Consider the following 15,480-nt stretch of genomic DNA (forward strand, 5'->3'; position numbering starts at 1 on the left):
CAGGAGTGCCCGAGGTGCGTTCTCGTAAGAATGTTGCGGCAGCATCATCTCAGCAGCACATTGGTATCTGGTAGAGAAGGATTATGCAATAGTGTCGCCATGTCTTTTGCTTCGTGCAACAAAAGACAATCACGAGTTGCTAAAGTTGTCAAATGTAAACATGTCTAAATCATGACCAACATGCAGAGGGAAGAAATGTCAGGAGTGGGATTTGAACCCACGCCTCCATTGGAGACCAGAAGTCCTTTTGGGGAAAGAGCCCTTTCTTAAGTCTGGCACCTTAGACCGCTCGGCCATCCTGACAGCCATTGGTGGGAATTGACTCTTTAGGACAGTGGAACTAACTCATTAGTTTATTATTCTCTAATTCAATCAACATACTCAAGGTGTTCTTGAGAAAAGTCTCCATTTCTTGCAATATTCACCTTTGTCTCAGCTTCAAAGGACGTCAGTCGGGACTTTGCACAACTTATGACAGTGACATGAAGTGAGTGAAGCTCTTGTAAGTGAGCTTAGTGGGTCTCAGTTGGAGTGTTGGTTAGATGATTAATTTTGTTTGGCAAAACGTTTGTACAAGCAGCCAAGTCTGGCTGCAGTTGCAGCTGGGTTTTCTGAATTGCTTCTCTTTCGAAAACCTCAGCATCCATCGTGGGGCTTGCAGCCTTTTGTTACGTATATACGGACAGTTTGAGAAACCTCATTGGAAACCTGATTTCAATTCAATTCAATTCAATTCAACTTTATTTATATAGCGCCAATTTACAACAAAGTCATCTCAAGGCACTTTACAGAATAAAGTCCAGACTACACAAGTATGTAGAAGCAACCCAACAAATCCCCCTTGAGCAAGCCCTAGGCAACAGTGGAGAGGAAAAACTCCCTTTAATGGGAGAAACCTCCAGCAGAACCAGGCTCAGGGTGGGCGGCCATCTGCCTTGACCGGTTGGGGTGAGTGGAAAGTGGAGAAAGAAAAGAAAAGAGCAACGAAAAGCAACAACGAAAAGCAACAACAAAACAACAAAAAAGCAACAACAAAACAACAAAAAGCAACAACAAAAAGCAACAACAAAACAACAAGAAAAGCAACAACAAAACAACAAAAAAGCAACAACAAAGCATCGTGCAGGTTGTAGGATATAGAATTAATGGTATACAGTAGTGACAAGTAAATGTATAGAGAAAAGCTAGTTCAGGTTGAGTGAGCAGTTTAACTATAAGCTTTATCAAAAAGGAAGGTTTTAAGCCTAGTCTTAAAAGTAGAGAGGGTGTCTGCTCCCCGAATTTGGATTGGAAGCTGGTTCCACAGGAGAGGAGCTTGATAGCTAAAGGCTCTGCCTCCCATTCTACTTTTGCAAACTCTGGGAACCACAAGTAGGCCTGTATTTTGGGATCGAAGTGGTCTAATCGGGCGATACAGAACTATGAGATCTTTTAAATATGATGGAGCTTGACCATTAAGAGCTTTGTATGTAAGGAGGAGGGTTTTGAACTCTATTCTAGATTTTATGGGAAGCCAATGAAGAGAAGCTAGTGAAGGTGAAATATGATCTCTCTTTCCTAATCCAGTCAGCACTCTTGCTGCAGCATTTTGGATTAATTGAAGGCTTTTTAGAGAGTTATTAAGACACCCCAGAAGTAGGGAATTACAGTAGTCCAACCTAGAAGTAACAAATGCATGGACCAGTTTTTCGGCATCACTTTGAGACAGGATGCTTCTAATTTTAGCAATGTTCCGTAGGTGGAAGAAGGCTGTTCTAGAGATTTGTCTTATATGTGACGTAAATGCCAAATCCTGGTCAAAAATAACTCCAAGGTTCCTCACCGCAGTACTGGAGGCCAAAGTTATGTCATCTAAAGTAACTATATTGTTAGACAGCATATTTCTCATGTTTTTAGGCCCAAAGAGGATGATTTCAGTTTTGTCTGAATTTAGAAGTAGGAAATTGTAGGACATCCAGGTCTTTATGTCTTTTAGACATGCTTCAAGTTTGACTAATTGGTTAGTATCTTCTGGTTTCACAGATAAATAGAGCTGGGTATCATCTGCATAGCAGTGGAAGTTTATGGAATGTTTCCTAATAATTTTGCCTAAAGGTGACATGTACAGATTAAAAAGTATTGGTCCTAACACAGAGCCCTGTGGAACTCCATAGCTAACTTTGGTGCATAAAGAAGAGTCATCATTAACATGAACAAGTTGGAATCTGTCTGACAGATAAGATTTAAACCAATGTAATGTGGTTCCTTTAATCCCAAATCTATGTTCTAGTCTCTGTAATAAAATGTTGTGGTCAATGGTGTCAAATGCGGCACTAAGGTCTAGTAAGACGAGTACGGACACAAGTCCATTATCTGAAGCGAGGAGAAGATCATTGGAGACTTTTACCAGTGCTGTTTCTGTACTGTGATGAACTCTAAATCCTGACTGAAAGTCTTCATACAAATTATTCCTGTAAAGGTGATCACATAATTGTTTTGCAACTACTTTTTCCAGGATTTTAGAAATAAACGGGAGATTTGATATTGGTCTATAGTTGGCTAAATCACCTGGATCAAGACAGGGTTTTTTAAGTAATGGTTTGATTACAGCAACTTTATAAGCCTTTGGTACATAGCCAGTTTCTAAAGATAAGTTAATCAAATCTAATATGAATGTGTCTATTAAAGGTAGAACATCTTTAAGCAATTTGGTTGGAACAGGGTCTAAAAGACATGTTGTTAGTTTTGAGGAGGCGATAGTTGAACTTAGCTCAGTGAGATCTATGGGTGAAAAACAGTCTAAGATGGATTGGGGCCTTATTGAGGATTCTAGAGCTGTTGTACATGAAGATCTATCTGTAATATTTGTAGGGAGGATCTGGTGAACCTTTTCCCTAATGGCTGCAATTTTATCAGTAAAGAAAGTCATAAAGTCATTGCTGCTCAAAGTTAAGGGTATACTAGGCTCAACAGAACTATGGCTCTTAGTCAGCCTGGCTACAGTGCTGAACAGAAACCGGGGGTTGTTCTTGTTTTCCTCTATTAGTGCGGAATAATATGCTGTTCTGGCATCACGGAGAGCTTTTTTGTACACTTTTAAACTGTTTTTCCAGGCTAACCGGGATTCTTCTAAATTAGTGGAACGCCACTTCCTCTCTAATTTTCGTGACGCCTGCTTTAAGCTGTGCATTTGTGAATTGTACCAGGGAGGTCGCCTCCTCTGATTCACTGCCTTCTTTTTCAGAGGGGCAACTGTATCTAGTATCATACGCAATGAGGCTGCAGAATCGTCAACTAAGTAATCAATTTGTACAGGAGTAAGATGGCTACTCACCATAGTATTGACACATGGTGGTGAAAAAGATGAAGAAATAATTTCTTTAAATGTATTCACAGCATTTTCAGATAAACATCTGCTGTAGTGGAATTTTTTCCTAACTGCTGTATAGTCCGTTATTGTAAATTCAAATGTTATTAGAAAATGGTCAGACAAAAGAGAGTTATGAGGAAATACTATTAAATTATCAGTTTCAATGCCATATGTAAGTACAAGGTCTAATGTGTGACTAAAACAGTGAGTGGGTTTATTTACATTTTGGGAAAAACCAATTGAATCTAGTAATGAATTAAACGCAGTGCTCAGGCAGTTACTGTCAGCATCTACATGGATGTTAAAGTCACCCACTATAATGACTTTATCTGTACTAAGCACTAAATCAGATAGAAAATCAGAAAATTCAATCAAAAACTCTGAATAAGGGACTGGAGGACGGTACACGAGAACAAATAATAGTGGGTTTTGAGTTTTCCAGTTTGCGTGTGAAAGGCTAAGAGTAAGACTCTCAAATGAGTTATAACTATGTTTAGGTCTAGGAATTATTGATAAGCTAGAGTGAAATATTGCTGCTACTCCTCCACCTCGGCCTGTGCATCTAGGAACATGATAGTTAATATGACTTGGGGGGGTTGACTCATTTAAACTGACATATTCTTCCTGCTGCAACCAGGTTTCAGTGAGACAAAGTAAATCAATTTGATGATCATTTATTAAGTCATTTACTAACAGAGATTTAGAAGAGAGAGATCTAATATTTAATAATCCACATTTAATAGTTTTGGGTTTTGGTTCAGTATGAGCATTAGTCTTAACTTGTATTAGATTTTTATGATTAACTCCCCTTGTGTTCATTTTTGGTTTAAAAAGTTTAATTGGTCGTGGAGCAGACATAGTCTCTATAGGGCAAATAGCAGTGTGGTTAAGATCATAACATTCAGCAAAATAATAATATTCCCTGTGTGAAAAATTAGAGTCCATAAGAGAGATAAAGAGACTGCTTTACTGTGTGTAATTGCCGGAAGTGACTTTCATTTTCAGCTGGACAAGAGATCAAGTTTTTCTGCAGTTATAGTGTGGATCTGCAGAAACTGAACCCCTGAAAAGACCTTTCAATCCTCAATAAAGCAACATATTTCCAGGCGTGTTTGAGCAAAGTCCCACTCTGTTTCAGCAATCACTTTTAGATCAGCTGCAACTATTTAGCCGTTTGTTTTCAGCATCTTCCTCGGACAGTAAGTATTACGCTTGGAATATATTGCTTTGAACTAACCGTTTGCATGCACATCATGGCCACCTCACTTGACGTGAGTTGATGTGGAGCGTCAGTTGTCAGAAATTACTACCAGGAGTGCCCGAGGTGCATTCTCGTAAGAATGTTGCGGCAGCATCATCTCAGCAGCACATTGGTATCTGGTAGAGAAGGATTATGCAATAGTGTCGCCATGTCTTATGCTTTGTGCAACAAAAGCCAATCACGAGTTGCTAAAGTTGTCAAATACAAACATGTCTAAATCATGACCAACATGCAGAGGGAAGAAATGTCAGGAGTGGGATTTGAACCCACAACTCCATTGGAGACCAGAGGTCCCTTTGGGGAAAGAGCCCTTGCTTAAGTCTGGCGCCTTAGACCGCTCGGCCATCCTGACAGCCATTGGTGGGAATTGACTCTTTAGGACAGTGGAACTAACTCATTAGTTTATTATTCTCTAATTCAATCAACATACTCAAGGTGTTCTTGAGAAATGTCTCCATTTCTTGCAATATTCACCTTTGTCTCAGCTTGATAGGACGTCAGTCGGGACTTTGCACAACTTATGACAGTGACATGAAGTAAGTGAAGCTCTTGTAAGTGAGTTTAGTGGGTCTCAGTTGGAGTGTTGGTTAGATGATTATTTTGTTTGGCAAAACGTTTGTACAAGCAGCCAAGTCTGGCTGCAGGTGCAGATGGGTTTTCTGAATTGATTCTCTTTCGAAAACCTCAGCATCCATCGTGGGGCTTGCAGCCTTTTCTTACGTATATACGGACAGTTTGACAAACCTCATTGGAAACCTGATTTCCAGGTGTGTTTGCGCAAAGTCCCACTTTGTTTCAGCAATCACTTTTAGATCAACTGCAACTATTTAGCAGTTTGTTTTCAGCATCTTCTTCGGACAGTAAGTCTTACGCTTGGAATATATTGCTTTGAACTAACCGTTTGCATGCACATCATGGCCACCTCACTTGACGTGAGTTGATGTGGAGCGTCAGTTGTCAGAAATTACTGCCAGGAGTGCCCGAGGTGCATTCTCGTAAGAATGTTGCGGCAGCATCATCTCAGCAGCACATTGGTATCTGGTAGAGAAGGATTATGCAATAGTGTCGCCATGTCTTTTGCTTCGTGCATCAAAAGACAATCACGAGTTGCTAAAGTTGTGAAATACAAACATGTCTAAATCATGACCAACATGCAGAGGGAAGAAATGTCAGGAGTGGGATTTGAACCCACGCCTCCATTGGAGACCAGGAGTCCCTTTGGGGAAAGAGCCCTTGCTTAAGTCTGGCGTCTTAGACCGCTCGGCCATCCTGACAGCCATTGGTGGGAATTGACTCTTTAGGACAGTGGAAGTAACTCATTAGTTTATTATTCTCTAATTCAATCAACATACTCAAGGTGTTCTTGAATAAAGTCTCCATTTCTTGCAATATTCACCTTTGTCTCAGCTTGAAAGGACGTCAGTCGGGACTTTGCACAACTTATGACAGTGACATGAAGTGAGTGAAGCTCTTGTAAGTGAGTTTAGTGGGTCTCAGTTGGATTGTTGGTTAGATTATTAATTTTGTTTGGCAAAAGGATTGTACAAGCAGCCAAGTCTGGCTGCAGTTGCAGCTGGGTTTTCTGAATTGCTTCTCTTTCGAAAACCTCAGCATCCATCATGGGGCTTGCAGCCTTTTGTTACTTATATACGCACAGTTTGAGAAACCTGATTGGAAACATGGTTACGTTTATAAACGTCAACGAAATTGGCGTTTTCCGACTGGTATCTAGTCGGGTAAAGTCAGTTTCCATACCTCAGTTTGTGAAATCAGCTCCCCTGAGAAAGCTGACTGTAATTTGGCTGCTTTACTGTGTGTAATTGCCGGAAGTGACTTTCATTTTCAGCTGGACAAGAGATCAAGTTTTTCTGCAGTTATAGTGTGGGTCTCCTGAAACTGAACTCCTGAAAAGACCTTTTGATCCTCAATAAAGCAACATATTTCCAGGCGTGTTTGAGCAAAGTCCCACTCTGTTTCAGCAATCACTTTTAGATCAACTGCAACTATTTAGCCGTTTGTTTTCTGCATCTTCCTCCAGACAGTAAGTCTTAGGCTTGGAATATATTGCTTTGAACTAACCGTTTGGGTGCACATCATGGCCACCTCACTTGACGTGAGTTAATGTGGAGCGTCAGTTGTGCGTGAAGTGAGTAAAGCTCTTGTAAGTGAGTTTAGTGGGTCTCAGTTGGAGTGTTGGTTAGATGATTAATTTTGTTTGGCAAAACGTTTGTACAAGCAGCCAAGTCTGGCTGCAGTTGCAGCTTGGTTTTCTGAATTGCTTCTTTTTCGAAAACCTCAGCATCCATCGTGGGGCTTGCAGCCTTTTTTTACGTATATACGGACAGTTTGAGAAACCTCATTGGAAACCTGATTTCCAGGTGTGTTTGCGCAAAGTCCCACTTTGTTTCAGCAATCACTTTTAGATGAACTGCAAGTATTTAGCCGATTGTTTTCAGCATCTTCTTCGGACAGTAAGTCTTACGCTTGGAATATATTGCTTTGAACTAACCGTTTGAATGCACATCATGGCCACCTCACTTGACGTGAGTTGATGTGGAGCGTCAGTTGTCAGAAATTACTGCCAGGAGTGCCCGAGGTGCATTCTCGTAAGAATGTTGCGCCAGCATCATCTCAGCAGCAGATTGGTATCTGGTAGAGAAGGATTATGCAACAGTGTCGCCATGTCTTTTGCTTCGTGCAACAAAAGACAATCACGAGTTGCTAAAGTTGTCAAATACAAACATGTCTAAATCATGACCAACATGCAGAGGGAAGAAATGTCAGGAGTGGGATTTGAACCCACGCCTCCATTGGAGACCAGAAGTCCCTTTGGGGAAAGAGCCCTTTCTTAAGTCTGGCGCCTTAGACCGCTCGGCCATCCTGACAGCCATTGGTGGGAATTGACTCTTTAGGACAGTGGAACTAACTCATTAGTTTATTATTCTCTAATTCAATCAACATACTCAAGGTGTTCTTGAGAAAAGTCTCCATTTCTTGCAATATTCACCTTTGTCTCAACTTGAAAAAACGTCAGTCGGGACTTTGCACAACTTATGAGAGTGACGTGAAGTGAGTGAAGCTCTTGTAAGTGAGTTTAGTGGGTCTCAGTGGGATTGTTGGTTAGATGATTAATTTTGTTTGGCAAAACGATTGTATAGGCAGCCAAGTCTGGCTGCAGTTGCAGCTGGGTTTTTTGAATTGCTTGTCTTTCGAAAACCTCAGCATCCATCATGGGGCTTGCAGCCTTTTGTTACTTATATACGCACAGTTTGAGAAACCTGATTGGAAACATGGTTACGTTTATAAACGACAACGAAATTGGCGTTCTCCGACTGGTATCTAGTCGGGTAAAGTCAGTTTCCATACCTCAGTTTGTGAAATCAGCTCCCCTGAGAAAGCTAACTGTAATTTGACTGCTTTACTGTGTGTAATTGCCGGAAGTGACTTTCATTTTCAGCTGGACAAGAGATCAAGTTTTTCTGCAGTTATAGTGTGGATCTGCAGAAACTGAACCCCTGAAAAGACCTTTCAATCCTCAATAAAGCAACATATTTCCAGGCGTGTTTGAGCAAAGTCCCACTCTGTTTCAGCAATCACTTTTAGATCAGCTGCAACTATTTAGCCGTTTGTTTTCAGCATCTTCCTCGGACAGTAAGTATTACGCTTGGAATATATTGCTTTGAACTAACCGTTTGCATGCACATCATGGCCACCTCACTTGACGTGAGTTGATGTGGAGCGTCAGTTGTCAGAAATTACTACCAGGAGTGCCCGAGGTGCATTCTCGTAAGAATGTTGCGGCAGCATCATCTCAGCAGCACATTGGTATCTGGTAGAGAAGGATTATGCAATAGTGTCGCCATGTCTTATGCTTTGTGCAACAAAAGCCAATCACGAGTTGCTAAAGTTGTCAAATACAAACATGTCTAAATCATGACCAACATGCAGAGGGAAGAAATGTCAGGAGTGGGATTTGAACCCACAACTCCATTGGAGACCAGAGGTCCCTTTGGGGAAAGAGCCCTTGCTTAAGTCTGGCGCCTTAGACCGCTCGGCCATCCTGACAGCCATTGGTGGGAATTGACTCTTTAGGACAGTGGAACTAACTCATTAGTTTATTATTCTCTAATTCAATCAACATACTCAAGGTGTTCTTGAGAAATGTCTCCATTTCTTGCAATATTCACCTTTGTCTCAGCTTGATAGGACGTCAGTCGGGACTTTGCACAACTTATGACAGTGACATGAAGTAAGTGAAGCTCTTGTAAGTGAGTTTAGTGGGTCTCAGTTGGAGTGTTGGTTAGATGATTATTTTGTTTGGCAAAACGTTTGTACAAGCAGCCAAGTCTGGCTGCAGGTGCAGATGGGTTTTCTGAATTGATTCTCTTTCGAAAACCTCAGCATCCATCGTGGGGCTTGCAGCCTTTTCTTACGTATATACGGACAGTTTGAGAAACCTCATTGGAAACCTGATTTCCAGGTGTGTTTGCGCAAAGTCCCAGTTTGTTTCAGCAATCCCTTTTAGATCAACTGCAACTATTTAGCCATTTGGTTTCAGCATCTTCCTCGGACAGTAAGTATTACGCTTGGAATATATTGCTTTGAACTAACCGTTTGCATGCACATCATGGCCACCTCACTTGACGTGAGTTGATGTGGAGCGTCAGTTGTCAGAAATTACTGCCAGGAGTGCCCGAGGTGCATTCTCGTAAGAATGTTGCGGCAGCATCATCTCAGCAGCAGATTGGTATCTGGTAGAGAAGGATTATGCAACAGTGTCGCCATGTCTTTTGCTTCGTGCAACAAAAGACAATCACGAGTTGCTAAAGTTGTGAAATACAAACATGTCTAAATCATGACCAACATGCAGAGGGAAGAAATGTCAGGAGTGGGATTTGAACCCACAACTCCATTGGAGACCAGAGGTCCCTTTGGGGAAAGAGCCCTTGCTTAAGTCTGGCGCCTTAGACCGCTCGGCCATCCTGACAGCCATTGGTGGGAATTGACTCTTTAGGACAGTGGAACTAACTCATTAGTTTATTATTCTCTAATTCAATCAACATACTCAAGGTGTTCTTGAGAAATGTCTCCATTTCTTGCAATATTCACCTTTGTCTCAGCTTGATAGGACGTCAGTCGGGACTTTGCACAACTTATGACAGTGACATGAAGTAAGTGAAGCTCTTGTAAGTGAGTTTAGTGGGTCTCAGTTGGAGTGTTGGTTAGATGATTAATTTTGTTTGGCAAAACGTTTGTACAAGCAGCCAAGTCTGGCTGCAGTTGCAGCTGGGTTTTCTGAATTGCTTCACTTTCGAAAACCTCAGCATCCATCGTGGGGCTTGCAGCCTTTTTTTACGTATATACGGACAGTTTGAGAAACCTCATTGGAAACCTGATTTCCAGGTGTGTTTGCGCAAAGTCCCACTTTGTTTCAGCAATCACTTTTAGATGAACTGCAAGTATTTAGCCGATTGTTTTCAGCATCTTCTTCGGACAGTAAGTCTTACGCTTGGAATATATTGCTTTGAACTAACCGTTTGCATGCACATCATGGCCACCTCACTTGACGTGAGTTGATGTGGAGCGTCAGTTGTCAGAAATTACTGCCAGGAGTGCCCGAGGTGCATTCTCGTAAGAATGTTGCGCCAGCATTATCTCAGCAGCAGATTGGTATCTGGTAGAGAAGGATTATGCAATAGTGTCGCCATGTCTTTTGCTTCGTGCAACAAAAGACAATCACGAGTTGCTAAAGTTGTGAAATACAAACATGTCTAAATCATGACCAACATGCAGAGGGAAGAAATGTCAGGAGTGGGATTTGAACCCACGCCTTCATTGGAGACCAGAAGTCCCTTTGGGGAAAGAGCCCTTTCTTAAGTCTGGCGCCTTAGACTGCTCGGCCATCCTGACAGCCATTGGTGGGAAATGACTCTTTAGGACAGTGGAACTAACTCATTAGTTTATTATTCTCTAATTCAATCAACATACTCAAGGTGTTCTTGAGAAAAGTCTCCATTTCTTGCAATATTCACCTTTGTCTCAACTTGAAAAAACGTCAGTCGGGACTTTGCACAACTTATGACAGTGACATGAAGTGAGTGAAGCTCTTGTAAGTGAGTTTAGTGGGTCTCAGTTGGAGTGTTGGTTAGATGATTAATTTTGTTTGGCAAAACGTTTGTACAAGCAGCCAAATCTGGCTGCAGTTGCAGCTGGGTTTTCTGAATTGCTTCTCTTTCAAAAACCTCAGCATCCATCGTGGGGCTTGCAGCCTTTTGTTACGTATATACGCACAGTTTGAGAAACCTCATTGGAAACCTGATTTCCAGGTGTGTTTGCGCAAAGTCCCACTTTGTTTCAGCAATCACTTTTAGATCAACTGCAACTGTTTAGCCGTTTGTTTTCAGCATCTTCCTCCAGATAGTAAGTCTTAGGCTTGGAATATATTGCTTTGAAGTAACCGTTTGGGTGCACATCATGGCCACCTCATTTGACGTGAGTTAAAGTGGAGCATCAGTTGTGCGTGAAGTGAGTAAAGCTCTTGTAAGTGAGTTTAGTGGGTCTCAGTTGGAGTGTTGGTTAGATGATTAATTTTGTTTGGCAAAACGTTTGTACAAGCAGCCAAGTCTGGCTGCAGTTGCAGCTGGGTTTTCTGAATTGCTTCTCTTTCGAAAACCTCAGCATCCATCGTGGGGCTTGCAGCCTTTTCTTACGTATATACGGACAGTTTGAGAAACCTCATTGGAAACCTGATTTCCAGGTGTTTTTGCGCAAAGTCCCACTTTGTTTCAGCAATCACTTTTAGATCAACTGCAACTATTTAGCCGTTTGTTTTCAGCATCTTCTTCGGACAGTAAGTCTTACGCTTGGAATATATTGCTTTGAACTAACCGTTTGCATGCACATCATGGCCACCTCACTTGACGTGAGTTGATGTGGAGCGTCAGTTGTCAGAAATTACTGCCAGGAGTGCCCGAGGTGCATTCTCGTAAGAATGTTGCGGCAGCATCATCTCAGCAGCACATTGGTATCTGGTAGAGACAGATTATGCAACAGTGTCGCCATGTCTTATGCTTTGTGCAACAAAAGACAATAACGAGTTGCTAAAGTTGTCAAATACAAACATGTCTAAATCATGACCAACATGCAGAGGGAAGAAATATCAGGAGTGGGATTTGAACTTACGCTTACATCGGAGACCAGAAGTCCCATTGGGGAAAGAGCCCTTGCTTAAGTCTGGCGCCTTAGACCGCTCGGCCATCCTGACAGCCATTGGTGGGAACTGACTCTTTGGGACAGTGGAACTAACTCATTAGTTTATTATTCTCTAATTCAATCAACATACTCAAGGTGTTCTTGAGAAAAGTCTCCATTTCTTGCAATATTCACCTTTGTCTCAGCTTGAAAGGACGTCAGTCGGGACTTTGCACAACTTATGACAGTGACATGAAGTGAGTGAAGCTCTTGTAAGTGAGTTTAGTGGGTCTCAGTTGGAGTGTTGGTTAGATGATTAATTTTGTTTGGCAAAACGTTTGTACAAGCAGCCAAATCTGGCTGCAGTTGCAGCTGGGTTTTCTGAATTGCTTCTCTTTCAAAAACCTCAGCATCCATCGTGGGGCTTGCAGCCTTTTGTTACGTATATACGCACAGTTTGAGAAACCTCATTGGAAACCTGATTTCCAGGTGTGTTTGCGCAAAGTCCCACTTTGTTTCAGCAATCACTTTTAGATCAACTGCAACTGTTTAGCCGTTTGTTTTCAGCATCTTCCTCCAGATAGTAAGTCTTAGGCTTGGAATATATTGCTTTGAAGTAACCGTTTGGGTGCACATCATGGCCACCTCATTTGACGTGAGTTAAAGTGGAGCATCAGTTGTGCGTGAAGTGAGTAAAGCTCTTGTAAGTGAGTTTAGTGGGTCTCAGTTGGAGTGTTGGTTAGATGATTAATTTTGTTTGGCAAAACGTTTGTACAAGCAGCCAAGTCTGGCTGCAGTTGCAGCTGGGTTTTCTGAATTGCTTCTCTTTCGAAAACCTCAGCATCCATCGTGGGGCTTGCAGCCTTTTCTTACGTATATACGGACAGTTTGAGAAACCTCATTGGAAACCTGATTTCCAGGTGTTTTTGCGCAAAGTCCCACTTTGTTTCAGCAATCACTTTTAGATCAACTGCAACTATTTAGCCGTTTGTTTTCAGCATCTTCTTCGGACAGTAAGTCTTACGCTTGGAATATATTGCTTTGAACTAACCGTTTGCATGCACATCATGGCCACCTCACTTGACGTGAGTTGATGTGGAGCGTCAGTTGTCAGAAATTACTGCCAGGAGTGCCCGAGGTGCATTCTCGTAAGAATGTTGCGGCAGCATCATCTCAGCAGCACATTGGTATCTGGTAGAGACAGATTATGCAACAGTGTCGCCATGTCTTATGCTTTGTGCAACAAAAGACAATAACGAGTTGCTAAAGTTGTCAAATACAAACATGTCTAAATCATGACCAACATGCAGAGGGAAGAAATATCAGGAGTGGGATTTGAACTTACGCTTACATCGGAGACCAGAAGTCCCATTGGGGAAAGAGCCCTTGCTTAAGTCTGGCGCCTTAGACCGCTCGGCCATCCTGACAGCCATTGGTGGGAACTGACTCTTTGGGACAGTGGAACTAACTCATTAGTTTATTATTCTCTAATTCAATCAACATACTCAAGGTGTTGTTGAGAAAAGTCTCCATTTCTTGCAATATTCACCTTTGTCTCAGCTTGAAAGGACGTCAGTCGGGACTTTGCACAACTTATGACAGTGACATGAAGTGAGTGAAGCTCTTGTAAGTGAGTTTAGTGGGTCTCAGTTGGAGTGTTGGTTAGATGATTAATTTTGTTTGGCAAAACGTTTGTACAAGCAGCCAAATCTGGCTGCAGTTGCAGCTGGGTTTTCTGAATTGCTTCTCTTTCAAAAACCTCAGCATCCATCGTGGGGCTTGCAGCCTTTTGTTACGTATATACGCACAGTTTGAGAAACCTCATTGGAAACCTGATTTCCAGGTGTGTTTGCGCAAAGTCCCACTTTGTTTCAGCAATCACTTTTAGATCAACTGCAACTGTTTAGCCGTTTGTTTTTTTAGCAACTTCCTCCAGATAGTAAGTCTTAGGCTTGGAATATATTGCTTTGAACTAACCGTTTGGGTGCACATCATGGCCACCTCATTTGACGTGAGTTAAAGTGGAGCATCAGTTGTGCGTGAAGTGAGTAAAGCTCTTGTAAGTGAGTTTAGTGGGTCTCAGTTGGATTGTTGGTTAGATGATTAATTTTGTTTGGCAAAACGATTGTACAAGCAGCCAAGTCTGGCTGCAGTTGCAGCTGGGTTTTCTGAATTGCTTTTCTTTCGAAAACCTCAGCATCCATCATGGGGCTTGCAGCCTTTTGTTACTTATATACGCACAGTTTGAGAAACCTGATTGGAAACATGGTTACGTTTATAAACGACAACGAAATTGGCGTTCTCCGACTGGTATCTAGTCGGGTAAAGTCAGTTTCCATACCTCAGTTTATGAAATCAGCTCCCCTGAGAAAGCTGACTGTAATTTGGCTGCTTTACTGTGTGTAATTGCCGGAAGTGACTTTCATTTTCAGCTGGACAAGAGATCAAGTTTTTCTGCCGTTTTAGTGTGGGTCTCCTGAAACTGAACTCCTGAAAAGACCTTTTGATCCTCAATAAAGCAACATATTTCCAGGCGTTTGAGAAAAGTCCCACTCTGTTTCAGCAATCACTTTTAGATCAGCTGCAACTATTTAGCCGTTTGTTTTCAGCATCTTCCTCCAGACAGTAAGTCTTAGGCTTGGAATATATTGCTTTGAACTAACCGTTTGCATGCACATTATGGCCAACTCACTTGACATGAGTTGATGTGGAGCGTCAGTTGTGCGTGAAGTGAGTAAAGCTCTTGTAAGTGAGTTTAGTGGGTCTCAGTTGGAGTGTTGGTTAGATGATTAATTTTGTTTGGCAAAACGTTTGTACAAGCAGCCAAGTCTGGCTGCAGTTGCAGCTGGGTTTTCTGAATTGCTTCTCTTTCGAAAACCTCAGCCTCCATCGTGGGGCTTGCAGCCTTTTGTTACGTATATACGGACAGTTTGAGAAACCTCATTGGAAACCTGATTTCCAGGTGTGTTTGTGTAAAGTCCCACTTTGTTTCAGCAATCACTTTTAGATCAGCTGCAACTATTTAGCCGTTTGTTTTTAGCATCTTCTTCGGACAGTAAGTCTTACGCTTGGAATATATTGCTTTGAACTAACCGTTTGCATGCACATCATGGCCACCTCACTTGACGTGAGTTGATGTTGAGCGTCAGTTGTCAGAAATTACTGCCAGTAGTGCCCGAGGTGCATTCTCGTAAGAATGTTGCGGCAGCATCATCTCAGCAGCACATTGGTATCTGGTAGAGAAGGATTATGCAATAGTGTCGCCATGTCTTTTGCTTCGTGCAACAAAAGACAATCACGAGTTGCTAAAGTTGTCAAATACAACTGTCTAAATCATGACCAACATGCAGAGGGAAGTAATGTCAGGAGTGGGATTTGAACCCACGCCTCCATTGGAGACCAGAAGTCCCTTTGGGGAAAGAGCCCTTGCTTAAGTCTGGCGCCTTAGACCGCTCGGCCATCCTGACAGCCATTGGTGGGAATTGACTCTTTAGGACAGTGGAACTAACTCATTAGTTTATTATTCTCTAATTCAATCAACATACTCAAGGTGTTCTTGAGAAAAGTCTCCATTTCTTGCAATATTCATCTTTGTCTCAGCTTGAAAGGACGTCAGTCGGGACTTTGCACAACTTATGACAGTGACATGAAGTGAGTGAAGCTATTGTAAATGAGTTTA

At 41.9% G+C, this 15,480-nt stretch overlaps 8 non-coding genes across 8 annotated transcripts; all 8 read right to left on the reverse strand.

Moving 5' to 3' along the window:
• Positions 1–196: 196 nt before the first annotated feature.
• On the reverse strand, positions 197–303 carry trnal-uaa (transfer RNA leucine (anticodon UAA)). The gene is made up of 2 exons: positions 266–303; positions 197–241 (listed from the first exon to the last, which is right to left on the reverse strand). It is a non-coding gene; the product is annotated as a tRNA-Leu (tRNA).
• A 4,552-nt stretch (positions 304–4,855) lies between these two features.
• On the reverse strand, positions 4,856–4,962 carry trnal-uaa (transfer RNA leucine (anticodon UAA)). The gene is made up of 2 exons: positions 4,925–4,962; positions 4,856–4,900 (listed from the first exon to the last, which is right to left on the reverse strand). It is a non-coding gene; the product is annotated as a tRNA-Leu (tRNA).
• An 815-nt stretch (positions 4,963–5,777) lies between these two features.
• On the reverse strand, positions 5,778–5,884 carry trnal-uaa (transfer RNA leucine (anticodon UAA)). The gene is made up of 2 exons: positions 5,847–5,884; positions 5,778–5,822 (listed from the first exon to the last, which is right to left on the reverse strand). It is a non-coding gene; the product is annotated as a tRNA-Leu (tRNA).
• Positions 5,885–7,388: 1,504 nt separating this feature from the next.
• trnal-uaa (transfer RNA leucine (anticodon UAA)) lies at positions 7,389–7,495 on the reverse strand. The gene is made up of 2 exons: positions 7,458–7,495; positions 7,389–7,433 (listed from the first exon to the last, which is right to left on the reverse strand). It is a non-coding gene; the product is annotated as a tRNA-Leu (tRNA).
• A 1,073-nt stretch (positions 7,496–8,568) lies between these two features.
• Positions 8,569–8,675, reverse strand: trnal-uaa (transfer RNA leucine (anticodon UAA)). Its single transcript has 2 exons — positions 8,638–8,675; positions 8,569–8,613 (listed from the first exon to the last, which is right to left on the reverse strand). It is a non-coding gene; the product is annotated as a tRNA-Leu (tRNA).
• An 815-nt stretch (positions 8,676–9,490) lies between these two features.
• trnal-uaa (transfer RNA leucine (anticodon UAA)) lies at positions 9,491–9,597 on the reverse strand. The gene is made up of 2 exons: positions 9,560–9,597; positions 9,491–9,535 (listed from the first exon to the last, which is right to left on the reverse strand). It is a non-coding gene; the product is annotated as a tRNA-Leu (tRNA).
• Positions 9,598–10,413: 816 nt separating this feature from the next.
• Positions 10,414–10,520, reverse strand: trnal-uaa (transfer RNA leucine (anticodon UAA)). Its single transcript has 2 exons — positions 10,483–10,520; positions 10,414–10,458 (listed from the first exon to the last, which is right to left on the reverse strand). It is a non-coding gene; the product is annotated as a tRNA-Leu (tRNA).
• Positions 10,521–15,161: 4,641 nt separating this feature from the next.
• trnal-uaa (transfer RNA leucine (anticodon UAA)) lies at positions 15,162–15,268 on the reverse strand. Its single transcript has 2 exons — positions 15,231–15,268; positions 15,162–15,206 (listed from the first exon to the last, which is right to left on the reverse strand). It is a non-coding gene; the product is annotated as a tRNA-Leu (tRNA).
• Between the last annotated feature and the right edge of the window lie 212 nt (positions 15,269–15,480).

The sequence above is a fragment of the Channa argus genome, unplaced genomic scaffold (genome assembly GCF_033026475.1).
Source record: "Channa argus isolate prfri unplaced genomic scaffold, Channa argus male v1.0 Contig078, whole genome shotgun sequence".
Lineage (NCBI taxonomy): Eukaryota > Metazoa > Chordata > Actinopteri > Anabantiformes > Channidae > Channa > Channa argus.